The sequence below is a fragment of the Oreochromis niloticus genome, linkage group LG6 (assembly GCF_001858045.2).
Source record: "Oreochromis niloticus isolate F11D_XX linkage group LG6, O_niloticus_UMD_NMBU, whole genome shotgun sequence".
Lineage (NCBI taxonomy): Eukaryota > Metazoa > Chordata > Actinopteri > Cichliformes > Cichlidae > Oreochromis > Oreochromis niloticus.
In genome coordinates this window covers 37677293-37692311 of record NC_031971.2, presented here as the reverse complement: position 1 = coordinate 37692311, position 15019 = coordinate 37677293, and the positions used below count along the sequence as shown (strand labels likewise).

Here is a 15019-nt window from a genome sequence, read left to right as displayed (position 1 = left end):
GAATACTGATGCAGTGGTGGAGGCAATGCACAAGGATCCACAGAAATGTGCCGGTGAAAAGCAGCAAAGATGGAGCTCAGAGTGTGAGAGAAACACAGCCTGTGCAGAACACATTTAACTTAATGTCCAAACTGAAACACTGAATCTTTTTGGACTGTTTAACTTGTGGCATTTTTTACCAAATGTGCCTCGTGTCAGTCACAACCATGAGAGAAAAGTAGTTAATGTCACCATTTGATCTCTTTTAGCATTTGTACTTTTTGCACCTAATGTATTTCATGCTTTGAATTTAGTAACACAAAAGTGATTTTGTTACAAATTATTCTCTGGTGCTTTTTTCTTCTCTGTGCTCTCGCCCGGTTTTTTGTTTATCTTTGCAGTCGATAATGAAACACTGTCAGGATTCCTTTGAAAACAACGGATCCTAATGAGATTATCCTGTACACAATGAAATCGGCTCAACAGTAGTATTAGTAATAGTACAATAGGTGTTATGTTGGTCTACTGCTATTAGCAACATGTAAAGGCATTGTTAGCAGCAGAGACCACAGACTGCTTTTGGCAGTGTTAACATCAACAGCTTGCCTGCTGAAGCCCACTGGCTCCTTTCCAAAAAGAAATTATTTACAAAAAAAAGGAATATTCCCTCCTTTTCAGCCAGTGGAAGAGAGCGAACAGGAACAGAGTACTACTGTGACGGCTAATAAATGCTGACAGTGTGTTTCAATTCTGCTCAGGATTCAATAACTTACATTACATCTCCATACCTAGCCTGACTCATTTGGCTGAACTGTCCCTAGCACATGTGCAGCTTCTTGACTAATCAGTCAAAGAGAATCAGTGAACAGTGAGAAGTTCAGTCACAGTCCTTCATTTGCTGTCCATCTGTCTCTATGGTTTCTGCTCTACAGCAGCTGCTTGCCAATAGCTGACAATCGCTTTGAAGAGATGCTCCTTCATTCTGAATTCTGATTGGGCCGGTGCGATATGATTCACTGCCTTGCCTGACAGCTGTGTACCAGAGTGAGAAGGTGATGGACAGGAGGAAGAGTCATAGAGACGGCTGAAGCTGGAGAAATGAAGAAGAGGAAGGAAAAGATGATAAGGAAAAAAGGAACAAGTCATATGAACGGTGGACAAAATTGGATGTGGAGAAAAAAGGAGGGAGAAAGAAAAAAATAAGGTAGAAAGGCAGAAGAGGAAAACAAAGTTAGAAAGAAAACAGAGAAATGTTCAGTAGAAAGATAAAGAGACAGAATGTGCAGAGGTGCAGGTGTCACATTAAAAGTCAGGTTTTACCTGCTGAGCCTTGACACTGAATCTAAGATAAGAAGGGGGAGAAAAGATGAAGTATCCATCTGTTACACCCTGTCAGTGAAGAGAACTGACATAACATAACATGCATACTGTGCACCTATAACAATCAGCCCTACTGCCACATAGCTACATGTTCTGTAGCTATGTGGCACAATGTGGCAATCAGACAGCTACAAAATATTATCAGAATGCTGCTGCTTGAAGTTTAACAAACGCTAAAACGATCAAGCACATTACTCCTATTCTCAAACCTCTCTGTGTCCCAAATGATAGATTATAAAATATTTCTACTAGTTTACAAATCACTAAAAGCGCCTAGCTACATTTCAAATCTTCTTTGGCCTTACAAAACATCCTGAACTCTCAGGTCCACAGGAACAGACCCTCTGTGTGCTGCCAGAATTACAACAAAAGAAAGTGAAGCAGCTTCTAGTTTTGATGGTCCTCACCTGTGGAACAAGCTCCCTGAGATCAGCTAAAACTAAATCTTTATTAGGCTTATCAATAAACCATGCCTGCTCTTAACCTTATATTAATTTCTAATGGGTGTTTTTCTGTGTTCACACACGGTATAAAGATCATTCACTGCCAGAGTAAACAGCTGTCTTTAGAGGACTGGATCCTCCTATAGTTTTACTGCTGTTTTGAAATTGCTTTCACAAAAGTTTTAGTAGTAAAACCAGAGGCCTGTACTACACAACAGGATTCCATCTTAACCTACTTCAGGGTTAACCAAGGTTTTCAATACTACAAAGGAACGAAGGATCACTTCTTTCTAGGGTAAATCACCATGTAATGTAACCTGAACATGACAGTATGTTTATCAATACTTTTATCCATAATTGTGATTGGTTAGAAGCTACCAACGGCACCCTTTCATGAGAGCGTGCAGGAGAAACTTAGGATTTGATAACCAGCTCTGCGTGACCGTTTATCCAGATTGCCAATGTTAAGGTAAATAGATCCTGGGTACAGTATGCTAAACTTGCATGCTGTCTACAGTAGACATTAGAGCACCAGATAAATAGACATCTGTGAACACTTCTAATTGTTGCTGTTACATTTCTGTCATCATTGCTTGTGCATGCTTTTCTTGCATGCACAGTTATACGGTTTATACGGTGTAAATGTCTCTTTGCATTCCTCTTTCTAGCCCTCTGCATTACCCTGTGTCTAAATGATGCTATTCAGATAAATTTGACTTGATTTGACTGTGACAAGCTGTCTTTCATAAATTCATGACCGTAGAGTAGATGATGCTTGCATGCATGTGTGTGACATTTGACTTTGAAATCAAATACCAACATAGCTGATTCACTGCTCATCTCGTCAACAAATCACACTCTTGCCTCTTGCCTGGAGTAAAACACCATATTACTCTGATGCAAATCAGCTGCAGTGGGCGTGATGCATGGAACAGGATCTCTTTAGGAAACTTGCAGGCAATACAAGCCGCCACTACTCATGTTGATCTACTCTGCACCAACAAGCACATTCTGGCTTATGAATGGCCTGTGAGACGGAGCATTACAGTGGGCTGCAGTGAAAGAGGCTGCGGGTTCTTTATAGTGACTAATGTGTGTGTGACTGAGCGAGCGGGGTTAGTGCGTGTGTGTGCATATAAGCTGAAGCTTTTTCCCACGGTGAAGTGTGAGCATGACGGCATATTGCAAAATAAATAAATAGGAAAGCCCATACTCATGAGCTCAAACACATACCTGCAGCGAGAACCTCAGGGGAAATGTGAGCGAAGAGCCACACGTGGGCGAGAGGGGATAATGGCACCATAGCTACCGATGGGATGTCAATATGAGAGGCTGATGCTGCAGATCAGAATGTGATTATTTCAGGGGCTTCAACCTATATTTCCTCAGAGGTTATAATTAGTGTACATGGGCATAAGTGTGTGCTTATGTTATAAGAAGAGTTTAAAGTCAAGTGTGCGTGTATGTGGGCAAATATGACAGAAAGAGTGAAAGGGGACAGAAACACCGGCCTGAAGTCCTACCACTGCAGCACCTCATCATAATGATGACTCACCAACAAAAAGTTTAGTTTTAATACACCTGATGTTCAGCTGTATTTTTATAATAATCACTTTTTTTATCTGTAAATATAAAATATAATCTTTGTACTTTTCCGATGCCTATAAGTCAAATTTATACATATAATTACCCTCCTACACTTCATGCCTCCTCACAGGTTAAATAATTTGCTCCATAGCACACATATGGACCAATTTTAAGTATATTTATGACAAATTGATGACACAAATTGTACAAATCTGTCCTATCTTACTACATTAAAGAATCATTTAAAAAAATAGTGTTAATCCCAATCTGGATTCAGATGAATGTCAAACAATGTATCAACAACAGCTATACACCTGCTAACAGCCCCTAGTGACTTCGAAGTTCTTTATGAACCACAACACTAAATTACTTTTCAATCAATTTATTTATACAGCACAGTTCATATAATGAAAGTTAACAAACTCAATAAAAATCCAAGAATTAAAAGAAAAACACAAAATAGAAGAACTAAACATTTCATTAAAAAATAGAAAAACATTTTTATTAGTCCAAAAGAAACTAATAAAGCGAAATAAAAAACTGGTGCACTCATTAAAAGCTCAATTAAAAAGCAAAGGTTTTATGACTTAAATCTGTTTAAATCATCCAAAACTATTTAAAGCTTGAAAAACAACAAACAAGCCTCAAAGTTTATGCTAAAATGTTGTCATACTCAGGAAACGATGGGTTAAATGGTGTCTCAGCTACTCATTTTTGACCCAACACTGCCTGGAAGGTTTAATTAAGCTACTGTTCTCTGAACGAAAGCACTGAACAGTTGAACTTAAATGGCTGGACTGTTAATTTAACATCCTTATCATGGACCAGCAGACACCTACTGAACACACAACTCAATAGTTTAACACAACAGTTCAATGTTACGCAACAAAGCTAAGGTGGGAATCTCATTAATGCCCAAAACGTCCACGTCGGTGGGAAAGACTTCTGAGAGAATTAATCCCACTCTTGACGAAGCCGACCATCACTGCTGACTAAAGCACCTTACAAGTGGGAGCGCAGCGGTCTGCCGCCAGCAACGATGGAGCCACTAAGCAGGGGTGGACTTCACATAATAGCCACTCAATGAAAACAAAAGCCTTGGCCCTGTCAGCTGAGCCTCTCTTCCCCTCGCAGGAAAATCAAATAACCGCCGCCCCCAGTATCTCCTCTGCCTCGTCCAAGGCTGATACGTCCTTATTACAATGGATCGTCCTCAATTGATTTGTCTTTAGAAGCTTCAGGGAAAAAAAGGCCCAATTGATTTTATGGTTTACAGGGAGGCCATGTGAGAAGTTTGGACTCATGGTGAAGACACCTGCTTGGGGTAAAAACACACAGGTGTGATGCTGGTGTTGATGGCTGTGTTGGCGCCGAGGCTTCTATTGGATATAAACAAGGCAATTTGTCCGATGCTGCAGCAGAGCACTTGTCGTTATAAGTCAAGCACCAGGCGGTGTCAGCCCCACCGTCTATCAATCACTCACATGTCAGGTTGCCACAACAGAGCAGGAGGCTGCAGATAAAGGTGGAGACACGGTGTGAGGTCAAAGAGACACTGTTTTTCATTTCTGGGAGAATGAATACAAAACAGAACAAAACCCAGACAGTGTTTCTTTTTGGGTTTAGCCTTTCACAAAGAGAAAAGTGTCATTAAAGGCCGTGTCAAACACACTCTTTGGACATTCATCTTTTACATTTAGATGCTGTGAAAATTCAATTGAAGCCCCTCATCATTAGCCTCTAACACGGCATTGAACATAGGAATGGCATATCCGCATGAAAGGGAGAATAATTTACTGCACAATAAGAACCAAGCAGTTAATCATGGCTAGATTGTTCAGGCTAAAGGCACAGTGATTTATCACTTTGACTCATATGTCTTCAGGAACTAAAATATTCTACAGTTCTCGAACTTACAAAGTTTACTCTAATGATTCAGTAGTATTTGTATATCCACAGAGTAAGGAGGAATTTTCCAAGAAAACTTTAAAAAAAATACCCTTTGGATTATTCGTCTCAGTGCATTTAGAAATGTTCCTCAGACATTTCTCATAGTTTCAGACTATGGAGCCCAAAGGTAAACTGACCTTACTGTGTTAAATTGTTGGAATTCATCTTTGAGAGAAATAACATTAAATTTCTAACCTTGTATTAAATTTAACTCAAACGCAAATCAGTCAAAACGTGGAAAAATTCAACCCAAATTTAGATCAAATCCACTTCAAGGTTATCTTATTGTGCACCTTTGAGCTTCTATTTCCAGTCTATGGTCTTTTTCACATTTTTCTGGATGTCCTGACAACATGTGACCAGATACTACATTTTCGACATGGACTTATAATAAAGCATATTACAAATAACTCCAGAATGTAACTGACTGTCTTTAATTTGAAGGATCATCACTGATGATGAGAGCTGGGAGTCCGGTTTTGTGAAAAAAAGTCCACACACAGTGCGACAGATCAGGAATGTTGGCAGAAAGCTTGTTGGTTTTTTCTGTTTTATTAAACACTGACAGGGCTGCGCACCTTGGCTTCATCCCTCAGGGTGAGACTGTCAGCACTCTCCTCTCCTGTAACATCATCACACATCTGAGGGAGAACTTTCAGTGCAAACAACCTAAAGTGTGGCTTCCTGCCTCCCTGAAGATAAGTCTTCTCATAACTATATCCTCTTTCCCAAAATGAAATTCCAGTTGACAGATGACTAGATTCAGCACACACCACCGACACAATGAAAATGGAGGATGAGCTGGAAGTGGTGCAGAGATGCACTTGATCTTGCAAGTTGCAGGTCGAGTTGTAAAACTTTATCGCACCTCATGCAAATCAAAAACTTTATTTTAACATCAGTGTTAACAAATATTATACCAGAATTAATGGGAATTAATTTATCCATTTAGTAAAACTGTCTCTAGTTATTTGTCCCATAAAACTAACCACAAGTTTAGCAAAAGCACAGCAGTAGTCTTATACAAGTCTTGTTCCCCAATAATCCCTCTCGGTTCCTCTAATTTCTCCAAGTCATAGTTCTTCCTGCATATGGAGAGACAGAGGGGGTGTGATGTATCCCCACATTTTACTCAGAAACAGACAAACAAGATCTTTCCACCCAGTGATTTGTTGGAGCGGTTCATCAGTGCATGAACCTCGATATCAGGCATGACTCCCTCTCACTGACATTATTCACCAGCAGAAAAGGTCAAAGCATGATGGCAGCAGAGAGAAATTGATTAACTTGTCTATGTGTCTTTCCACATCTTTGAGTCACCCAAAGACCTTTCTCCTGCTGAACCGGTGTCCTGCGAACAGAGCAGTATGCGGCAGGAACCTGCGGTGTGACTCAAACCTTCCAACACGACTGCCTGGGTGAATTTTTTTACCGTGACGTGGCTGGAATTGATGGCACTGTTGGGATACGGAAGCAGGCAACAAATATTTATCTTGTCGTGCAGTGACACAGCTTAAATTCACAACTCATCAGCAGCTGAAAAAAAGACCTTAATCCTCTTGTGCCACAGTTTGAAACCTCAACGTCAATGAAATCCTCCTGTAGGTGAAACATTGTGTCATGTGGGGACAGTAGAGCTATTCACATGACCATGTGTGTATATAAAACTGTCTTTTACCTTTAATTTACTAAAAACTACACAAAGAAATTCTGCCATAACATGACGACCATGTTTACCCACAGCATGCGCTGTCAGCCAAAACAGTGCTGTAATGCATACAAATGATACTGTCCTGCATTGTAATGCTGAACAACATGTAAGTATGGAGACATGATTATACATCAGGATTTGATCATCATTTAAAACTCTCATTGAAAAGTTTGCACACCCTGAAACTTACATGTGTTTTAAATTAATACACCCTGTTTTTTTTTTAAACACTTGATTTCTGCAACTTTTTCACCTTTATTGGATCATAGTGATCAGCTCCTTAAAAATGCACCTGACCACCACCTCAAGAGGTCAGACACCGTCTACCATTGTGCTTCATATACATTTTATTACTGGCGGTGGATCCCATACATCACTGTTCTCTATTCTGCTATTAAATGTCAGTCTCTGCATATTTTCTGACTTATCTTTGTACATAGATGTGTAAAAATCAGTAAGGTCTTTAAACTAACAATATATCACGTTTGTCCCCAGGGTCAGAAAAGAGCTAAGCAATAAAAAAATAAATATATGTCACCATTCTTTCCTGAAATAAGCAGCGGAAAGATGTAAAATCAGAACTGGCAACTGTGGGGGAGATTAAGTCCAGTTTAAAGGACGGAGGAAAGATTTATCTTGGTCAGTGTCTTGAAGGTGTTTTTCATATGTTTTTGCAAATGATTAGTCAGACTTTAGAGATGGACTCAAATGCAGGAGGCAAAAGAAAAACAAGGGGCAAGGAAAAAAAACAAGCAGTTGATTGCACATCAAGAAAATCCACAGAAGTTCCACACCTTCACAGAGTAGGGAGGACCGGACTATATGCTAACTGAGGGCTGATTGGGGATTAGACTCAGCTGTGGAACGAGGTGCACGTGCAGGTAACTGACACAGGTGAAGACCATCAGACAAGGAGGAAGCAAAACCCAAAGCAGCAAACAAGAGGAAACATGTAAACCAGGACATGAATAATCACCATACTGAAACAAGGAGACCCTCAAAAATCAAAGATTAATAATAATCAGAAATGAACTCATTCATGAGGGAACACAGAACATTAAGGAAGTCAAACTAACACAGGACTTCAAAGCAAAAGAGGAAATGACTTAAAGGCTACCAACATAGACATAAAAATGGAGGCTTAACAAACACAGGGAGAACTAAGGCATTATTACAGAGATACAAACAGGGAAAAGCCGAGGGAACTAAAAACACAAGAGATAAACTCAGAAAAGGAACTGAAGCTAAATAGAGAACAAGAACTCTAAACGAACACGAGAACAGTAAAAACATATTCAAATATTACAGTCAAACTAAAGCTTACGGTAAAGATGTCAAAACAGGAATCCAGTATATCCAATATATATTCAATGTAAAAATCAGAACTCCAAACACAAAGTTGTTACAATTTGCTGACAAATGTGTTTCACACATGAAAAATGATGCCCAAAGCATGTTAAACTAAAACTAAATTAATGTTTGCAGCTGTGTTTTCATTTCTCTGCCCCCTTCCTAGAACACACCTACTTATCCACCTCTCCTTTTGTCCTTCCCCTCTATCTCCTCGTCTCTGATTCCTGGGGTTCAGCGATTGTTCTTGTTATTGCTGAGGAGCATACAGGGGTTTTGTGTCAGTGTGTTTGACGATGAGACGGCTGCGGTGAAAAATGAGGTGGGTGGTGGCAATTTATCAACACTTGAGCGGCATCCTGGCAGAGGTAGGCAAGGCGGCACAAAATGCGATGCCGAGGGTTTTACTGTGTGCGGCCATGGTGGAATTAATGCAGTTTCTCCTCCAATGCATCAGACAGACGGGAGGGAGGATAAATAAAAAGAAGAAGAAAAAGACAGAGAGGGGAGGGTCGTTTCTCTATCTGCAGAATTCCACATAAAGCATCGGCTTTTCTCCTTTAGAAACTCCCTCGACATCTTACTCCTCTCCTCTTTCTCCTCCTCCTCTGCTTATCCCAGGGAGTCAGTCTTTAAGTGCAACGTGTCCTTTTTACTTTCCCCTCTCTTCTGTTTTCTATGCAATTTGTATCTCTGCTGACGTGGAAACTGATGACAGAATGCCGATAGAAACGGGAAATATACAAGGAGAGAAACTCTTTTACAGTCCAATGATGCCAACTCTTCCTCTCGCCTCCTCCCAGCTTTTAGGTTTCAAATCATCTCGTTATTCGTCTCCTTCCCCATCATCTCTGCTCACAACCTCCTAAATCTGATCACGCAAACCCCTGCCCATCCTTGCACTGCCCGACCCTTTTGCAGTTTGTCTTCTTACTTATCACCCCATCAATGCATAAACACAGAAATGCACACTCATCGTATACACACTCTTCACTGTTACTGTACTATGTCAGCCTCAGGCTAGCTGTGCAACTCTCTCCACTGGGAAGGGTGCAGGAAGGGAAACACACATCAAGGCAACCCAGAGTCAAGCACTAACAAGTAGAGAAGAAAAGGAAAGAAAACATGGATTTAAAAAAATCTTGGCTGAAGGTTGCCCTTCACTAATTCAAAATTACTAATGACTCCATCTGCTAATATCTCAACACAGAGTAGAATGTGCCAGTGATTGCATCTGACTGCCAGATAAAGGAGGAGTCACACAGCGGATTAGAGGGAGCTAAATATATACAAAGCACAAATAAATTTTGATGAAGCTGAGCCAGTGAAACTTGAACAAGTGAGTGGGGACTGTGAAATGAGGCCTAATAAGAAAAGGAAACGGGAGAAGTACCAAAGGGAGTCCTCGGGGATTCAGACAAAAATGGCCTCGTCATAATTCCAGCTTCAATTCCAACATTAAATTCAACAGGGAGCATTTTCTGTTTTTTGTTGCATGCACACACAAAAAACAGAGACAAAGAAAAAGTACAAAGCAGAAACGGAGAAAGAAACAGCCCAACAAACAGTAATAATGCGGTGACATTACTCTGCACCCCGCGCCGACAGGATGTGATAAAGCATATTTGGATTTCGGGAAGTTAGAGATAAAGAGAGATTGTAAATACACGCTGGGCTGCTTGAATGCAGTTCATCGGGCACTTAAAAACAGGGATTCCATATATTTGATTATGAACAGAAGAAATATGAAAAATCTGACACTACTGATGGCCAAATGTTTGGATTTGCAGTTATTGTGAACGCCTACAAAAAAAACAAGCTTCGAGAACACACTGCACGCTTTAAAATGCAGGTTTAAGGCAGCATAAATCAGTGTTTTTTGCTGCTTGGGGCAGAATCACACAGAGGAGGCTGTAACCCAACCCTACTGCAGCGTTAACAGATGACACTGGTTTTTGTTATTTGTGTGTGTTATGTACTCATCAAAGTAACACGTCTGAGAAAGCATCGAGAACAAAGCAATGAAATCTCACCCAACAGAAGTGAGCAGAGAATCAGACCGGCTGTTAAAAAGCCAACTGTTCAGCTAGACTATCTATGTCACTTTAGTTGGAGCTAGAAAATGAGCACAGCCGAAATGTCAATAGATTTTATTGCACGGGAAAAACCGTGTTTATGTTTCCATTTTCTCTTTCCAATTTGTATGTTTAGCCTTTTGGTTTACTGTTTAACCCTCTATCTGCTCGTGTAAATCAATGGCTCACAAATGATATTGGCGTACTCACTAACAATCATCTCTAACTGTACTCCTTCACATTAACTTAAATTGTGAATTGATGGTGTATGCATGCAGCAAAGAGAATGAAAATGAGGAACAAATGGACACAGAGAGTAATAGGAAAAAACTATCATTACAGCTTTGTGCCCCTTATTCACCTGAACATGTTTTATTTACTGTCCCTCAGAAGCAGAGTTGGCGTAAGAAGTGTTTGTTCCACAGTCTGGGTCAGTCTGGGCCGAGCGCCTGACACACACAGCCGGAGGCTACAGTCCTGCAGGACACACTGAGCCGTGGCGCCCTCCACACACAATGATGAAGCAAACTTTGGGATATTGTGTCGGGCCGAAATCTAACAATGATACTCAATTTGAACTTAAGGCAAGACTTTTGATCTAAAATAATCTCTCTGTCACAAATGACATGTTTCATAACTAATAAAATCCCTGCTTGATTCAATGGACTCGAGGTTTTTGATGCTACAGTTCAAAGTAACTGAAGTTAGCTAACATTAGGAAACTCCTCTACCTGTGCTACTGTTTCTCAGCCCCTTTAACTTATTGGTAAATTTGGAGTTTATGTACTTCTAGTGAGTTATCTGTAGTTTTTGTCCACATACAGAGCAGTTTAACTCTGCATATTGTTTTATTTCATAATTTTCATTGCGTTTTCTAGGGCTTGTGTAGCCAACAGTAGTGTTTAGCAAGATTTAGTTATTAATAGGCCACCTTAATTGAGACTAGAAACAGAGGAGAGGTTTCTGACACAACTTCAGCCACCCCACGGTCCACAGAGAAGAGGATAAGCTGTGATAGGACATGATGATGTGAAGTGGTTAAAGTTCCAGTAAAGCTTACAGGATCTGCAAAGAGCAGAAAAATGTGAAAAACAACCAGTTGCATGAACATATACATCTGCCACCGCAGCACCAACAAGGATGGGCTGGTCATGTAAGCACATGGTTTAGAGTCAGGCGATGGGGAGTGTCCAGTGAAACAAATCTGGGTGGTTACAGCGCCATAAGGTGTTAAGATGCATCTGAGCAATGGCGCTTTAAGTTTTGCACCAGCCAAAGTCATACAAATCCACTTAACTCATTTACTTATGCTCTTTAAAATGTTGTACAGGTATTCTTAGCTTTCTAAGACAAACATTTCGGCCATTTACACTAATATTTTCTTACTTTAATTTGCTAAAGAGAAATTAGAGCTAATTTAGTTTGCTAAAGTATTAAGTTCATGTAATGTATCTTTTTTAAGTACGGCACATTCAAAATGAGTATATTTCTACAAACATATTTGTGTGAAGAAGCATAAAAAATCTCTCCTCATACGTGCCAGACTCAAAAAAAGATGTTAGCTTAACTCCAATATAACGCAGCCTGGGCACAAACACACATCTTCGCTCATGACGGCCCAATTAATCAGTCCAAAGTGAGCTGAGACTGAGTGATTGTGTTTAAAAAATGTCAGACTGACAGCCGGTGATAGACGGTGGTACCTGTGTTTCTGAGATGGAAGAATAGAAACACCAAATGCCTCTGCAGCTCCGTCCTCCAGCTAATACTCATGCTGAATACTACTTCCAGCAACAAGCTGTGTCCTTGTACTGCTATAAGTTTTTAATGAGTGCGGCTGCTCCCAACAGAGCTCATCGGCCCAACCTTGGGCCCGACTAGTTCTCCAACATTTTCCTTGACATTTTAGAAATGTTTTTGTAAAGGGCAGTAAAATTTGTATAACAGCAGGATGTAGACTGAACTGATCTCAATAACTCAAACTGAATAGTTTGCAGATGGCTTATTGAAAGTTTGTGACAATGCTACAACGGGGCTATTAGGATATGAAACAACAGAACCTGGACATACTGTAACTCACAAATACTAGCACTCAACCTGTTCAGCCTGTGGCTCATCAGCTTCTTCCCTCTGTCATTTTCTCTCCTATGGAGATGCACATCCTTTCCAGCTCAATCTTTCTTCCTAGCCAAAAGTCCTTTTCTCCTTCCTTAGTGTCCAGCCTCACATGCTTCTCCCTCTGTCCAGAGGATACAACAAACACATTCATGGCAGTTTCTTTCACCACATCAGCTGTACTTTCACAGCTATCTGGTAATTCCTTCCTACCACTCAGAGCTTGTCTCAAGTCCTTCCTGGACTCTGCACAACATTCTTCCTTCTTCAGCTTCCACCATTTAATCCTTAGCGTCTGCCTTCACTTGCTTCCTCTTCTTGATTTCCGAAGCCATCCTACAGACTATCATTAAATGTTGCCTAGCTACAGTCTTCCCTTTACACCACTGTGGAGTCTCCTTTTTCAGAATGCACCTTCTGCATAAGCTGTAGCCCACCTGTGTGCACCTCCCTCCTCACTTATATGTCACCCTATGTTCCTCCCGCTTCTTGAACTAATCAAAAGATCAAACTAATCTATATTAATCTTATACTGGGACTTGGGGAATCCACATAGTTCATCATTTTTCTGAAACAAGCTATGCTTTCCCTGCTCCCTTAAACCTTACTTACTAAACTTTGTAGTTTTCTCTCTGTCTTGTTTTAATCGACAACTTTGTCATGGAGAATAAAAAATATATGCTCACCAGAAACTTTATTAGCACGGGTGCACATAAGTGGTCCGCAGGTGCGCATTCGTTGTCAAAATAAAAGACGCGCACCAGATAAGAAGTTGCAACACGCGTTTGCGAACATAAGATTTTCTGGAGGAGGACAGACATTTGTTTAGGACTCTTAAAGATGTTGAAGAAGCAAGCTCCTTTAAACAATTACTTTGGTGTTCCTCCACCTCCAAAGAAATGTCAGAAGGAGTCAGAACCACAAAAAAAGCGCGTATTCTCGGAAAAGTGGTTGCAGGAGGTGAGCTGGCTTCAAACAAATGATGAACGCACAGAGATGTGGTGCAGAATATGCCATGAAAATCCCACTCTGGCGGACAAAAACAGTGCCTTTTATATGTACGCAAACACACGTTGCAACTTCTTATCTGGTGCGCGTCTTTTATTTTGACAGCGAATGCGCACCTGCAGACCACTTATGTGCACCCCTGCTTATTAGCTATAGTCTAACCTAATTCTCTGGGTGGTCCAAAGACATGCATGGGGTTAGGTTATCTGGTGATTCTAAATTGGCCATAGGCATGAATGTGAGCGTTAATGGCTGTCTGTCTCTGTATTAGCCCTGTGACAGACTGGTAACCTGTCCAGAGTGTACTCTGCCTCTCGCCCTATGGCAGCTGGAATAGACTAAATCCAGACTTGGATTTTTACAGTAATTCCCATGTAAAATACACAGCACCAAGTAGACCACTGAGCCCATTCAGCCCATAGACGAAGGGTTACATCAAACCCTTCTGTAAACATAATGGATACTGTTATGATGACTGTCATTTACTTTGTGCTGTGTTTAAATGCAGAACTGAGACGGCAAAACAGCAGAAAGACAAACTGAAGTCGAGGCAGAAGCAAACTGTCATGCAGAGTAAATCACAACAGGTAAGCACATCCAGCATATCTCTCTATCACTCACATTACTGATAAGCTTTTATCGTCTTGCCTTGACTCCTTTCCTTTTCTGTCTTACACAGCCATTGATTTGTTTTTCCACACTCTTGCTCTGTCTCTCTCCTTCTGCAGCTCCTGTTGTATCCATCCTTTATTGGATCTCCTCATTTCCTCTCCTGCTGCTCCGTCTTTCATGTGTCTCTCCTCTTTCTGACAGACACAGAGACTATTTCTCTTCCTCTGCCACCCAGGGACAGAGTCTTCACAAGGTTAGATATTTTAAATCAGGTAGACTAGCACTGCCGGAGTAGTAAGTGTCCAAAACGTGTCAAAATTAGAGACCTCTTTTAAATGATGTTGAACAGAACTACCTCACATTTCTAAAAGTCTAAAGCTTCAAACACACTTGGGAAAGTAGCTCATAAATCATTGGAGTCACGCAAAAATAAAAAATAATAACAATAAAAAACAAAATTGGATGATGAAATATTTTAGGCTTATGTTATGTTCACATTACGTCTAATCCACCACAAATAGAAAGAGAAGAGAAACAAAACAAAAACAAAACAGAAGAAAATGCATGGATGGATGAGCAAACAGTACAAAGCATTTAGTTAATTAAAAACTGGTATCAAAAAGAACCTATTATGCTCTTGAAAAATATGTATTATTAGCTTTAAATTTTAAATCAGCACTCTTTCAATTGGCTGCCCCTAAAAAACAAAGCGATGGAAACCTGCAGATCCTGGAGTAAAAAAGTTGTCAGAAATCGAGCACTGAAGTCAGTCTGATGCTCAGACAGACAATCAGGAAAGCATAGTGGAT

At 40.4% G+C, this 15019-nt stretch overlaps 1 protein-coding gene and 1 long non-coding RNA gene across 7 annotated transcripts in view; one reads left to right on the top strand and one right to left on the bottom strand.

Moving 5' to 3' along the window:
* The window catches only part of LOC100710856 (endonuclease V), a 75537-nt gene that overhangs the window by 22967 nt on the left and 37551 nt on the right, over window positions 1-15019 (bottom strand). Inside the window, exon 9 of one of the 6 annotated variants that reach the window (XM_005470094.3) lies at window positions 4268-4902. The exons of 4 other annotated variants lie outside the window; for them this stretch is intronic. The gene's annotated coding sequence lies outside the window, so the exon portion shown is untranslated. One more of the 6 variants, XM_025908209.1, reaches the window with a different exon arrangement.
* Window positions 6805-11541, top strand: LOC112847163 (uncharacterized). The gene is made up of 2 exons (XR_003220549.1): window positions 6805-8722; window positions 10866-11541. It is a non-coding gene; the product is annotated as an uncharacterized LOC112847163 (long non-coding RNA).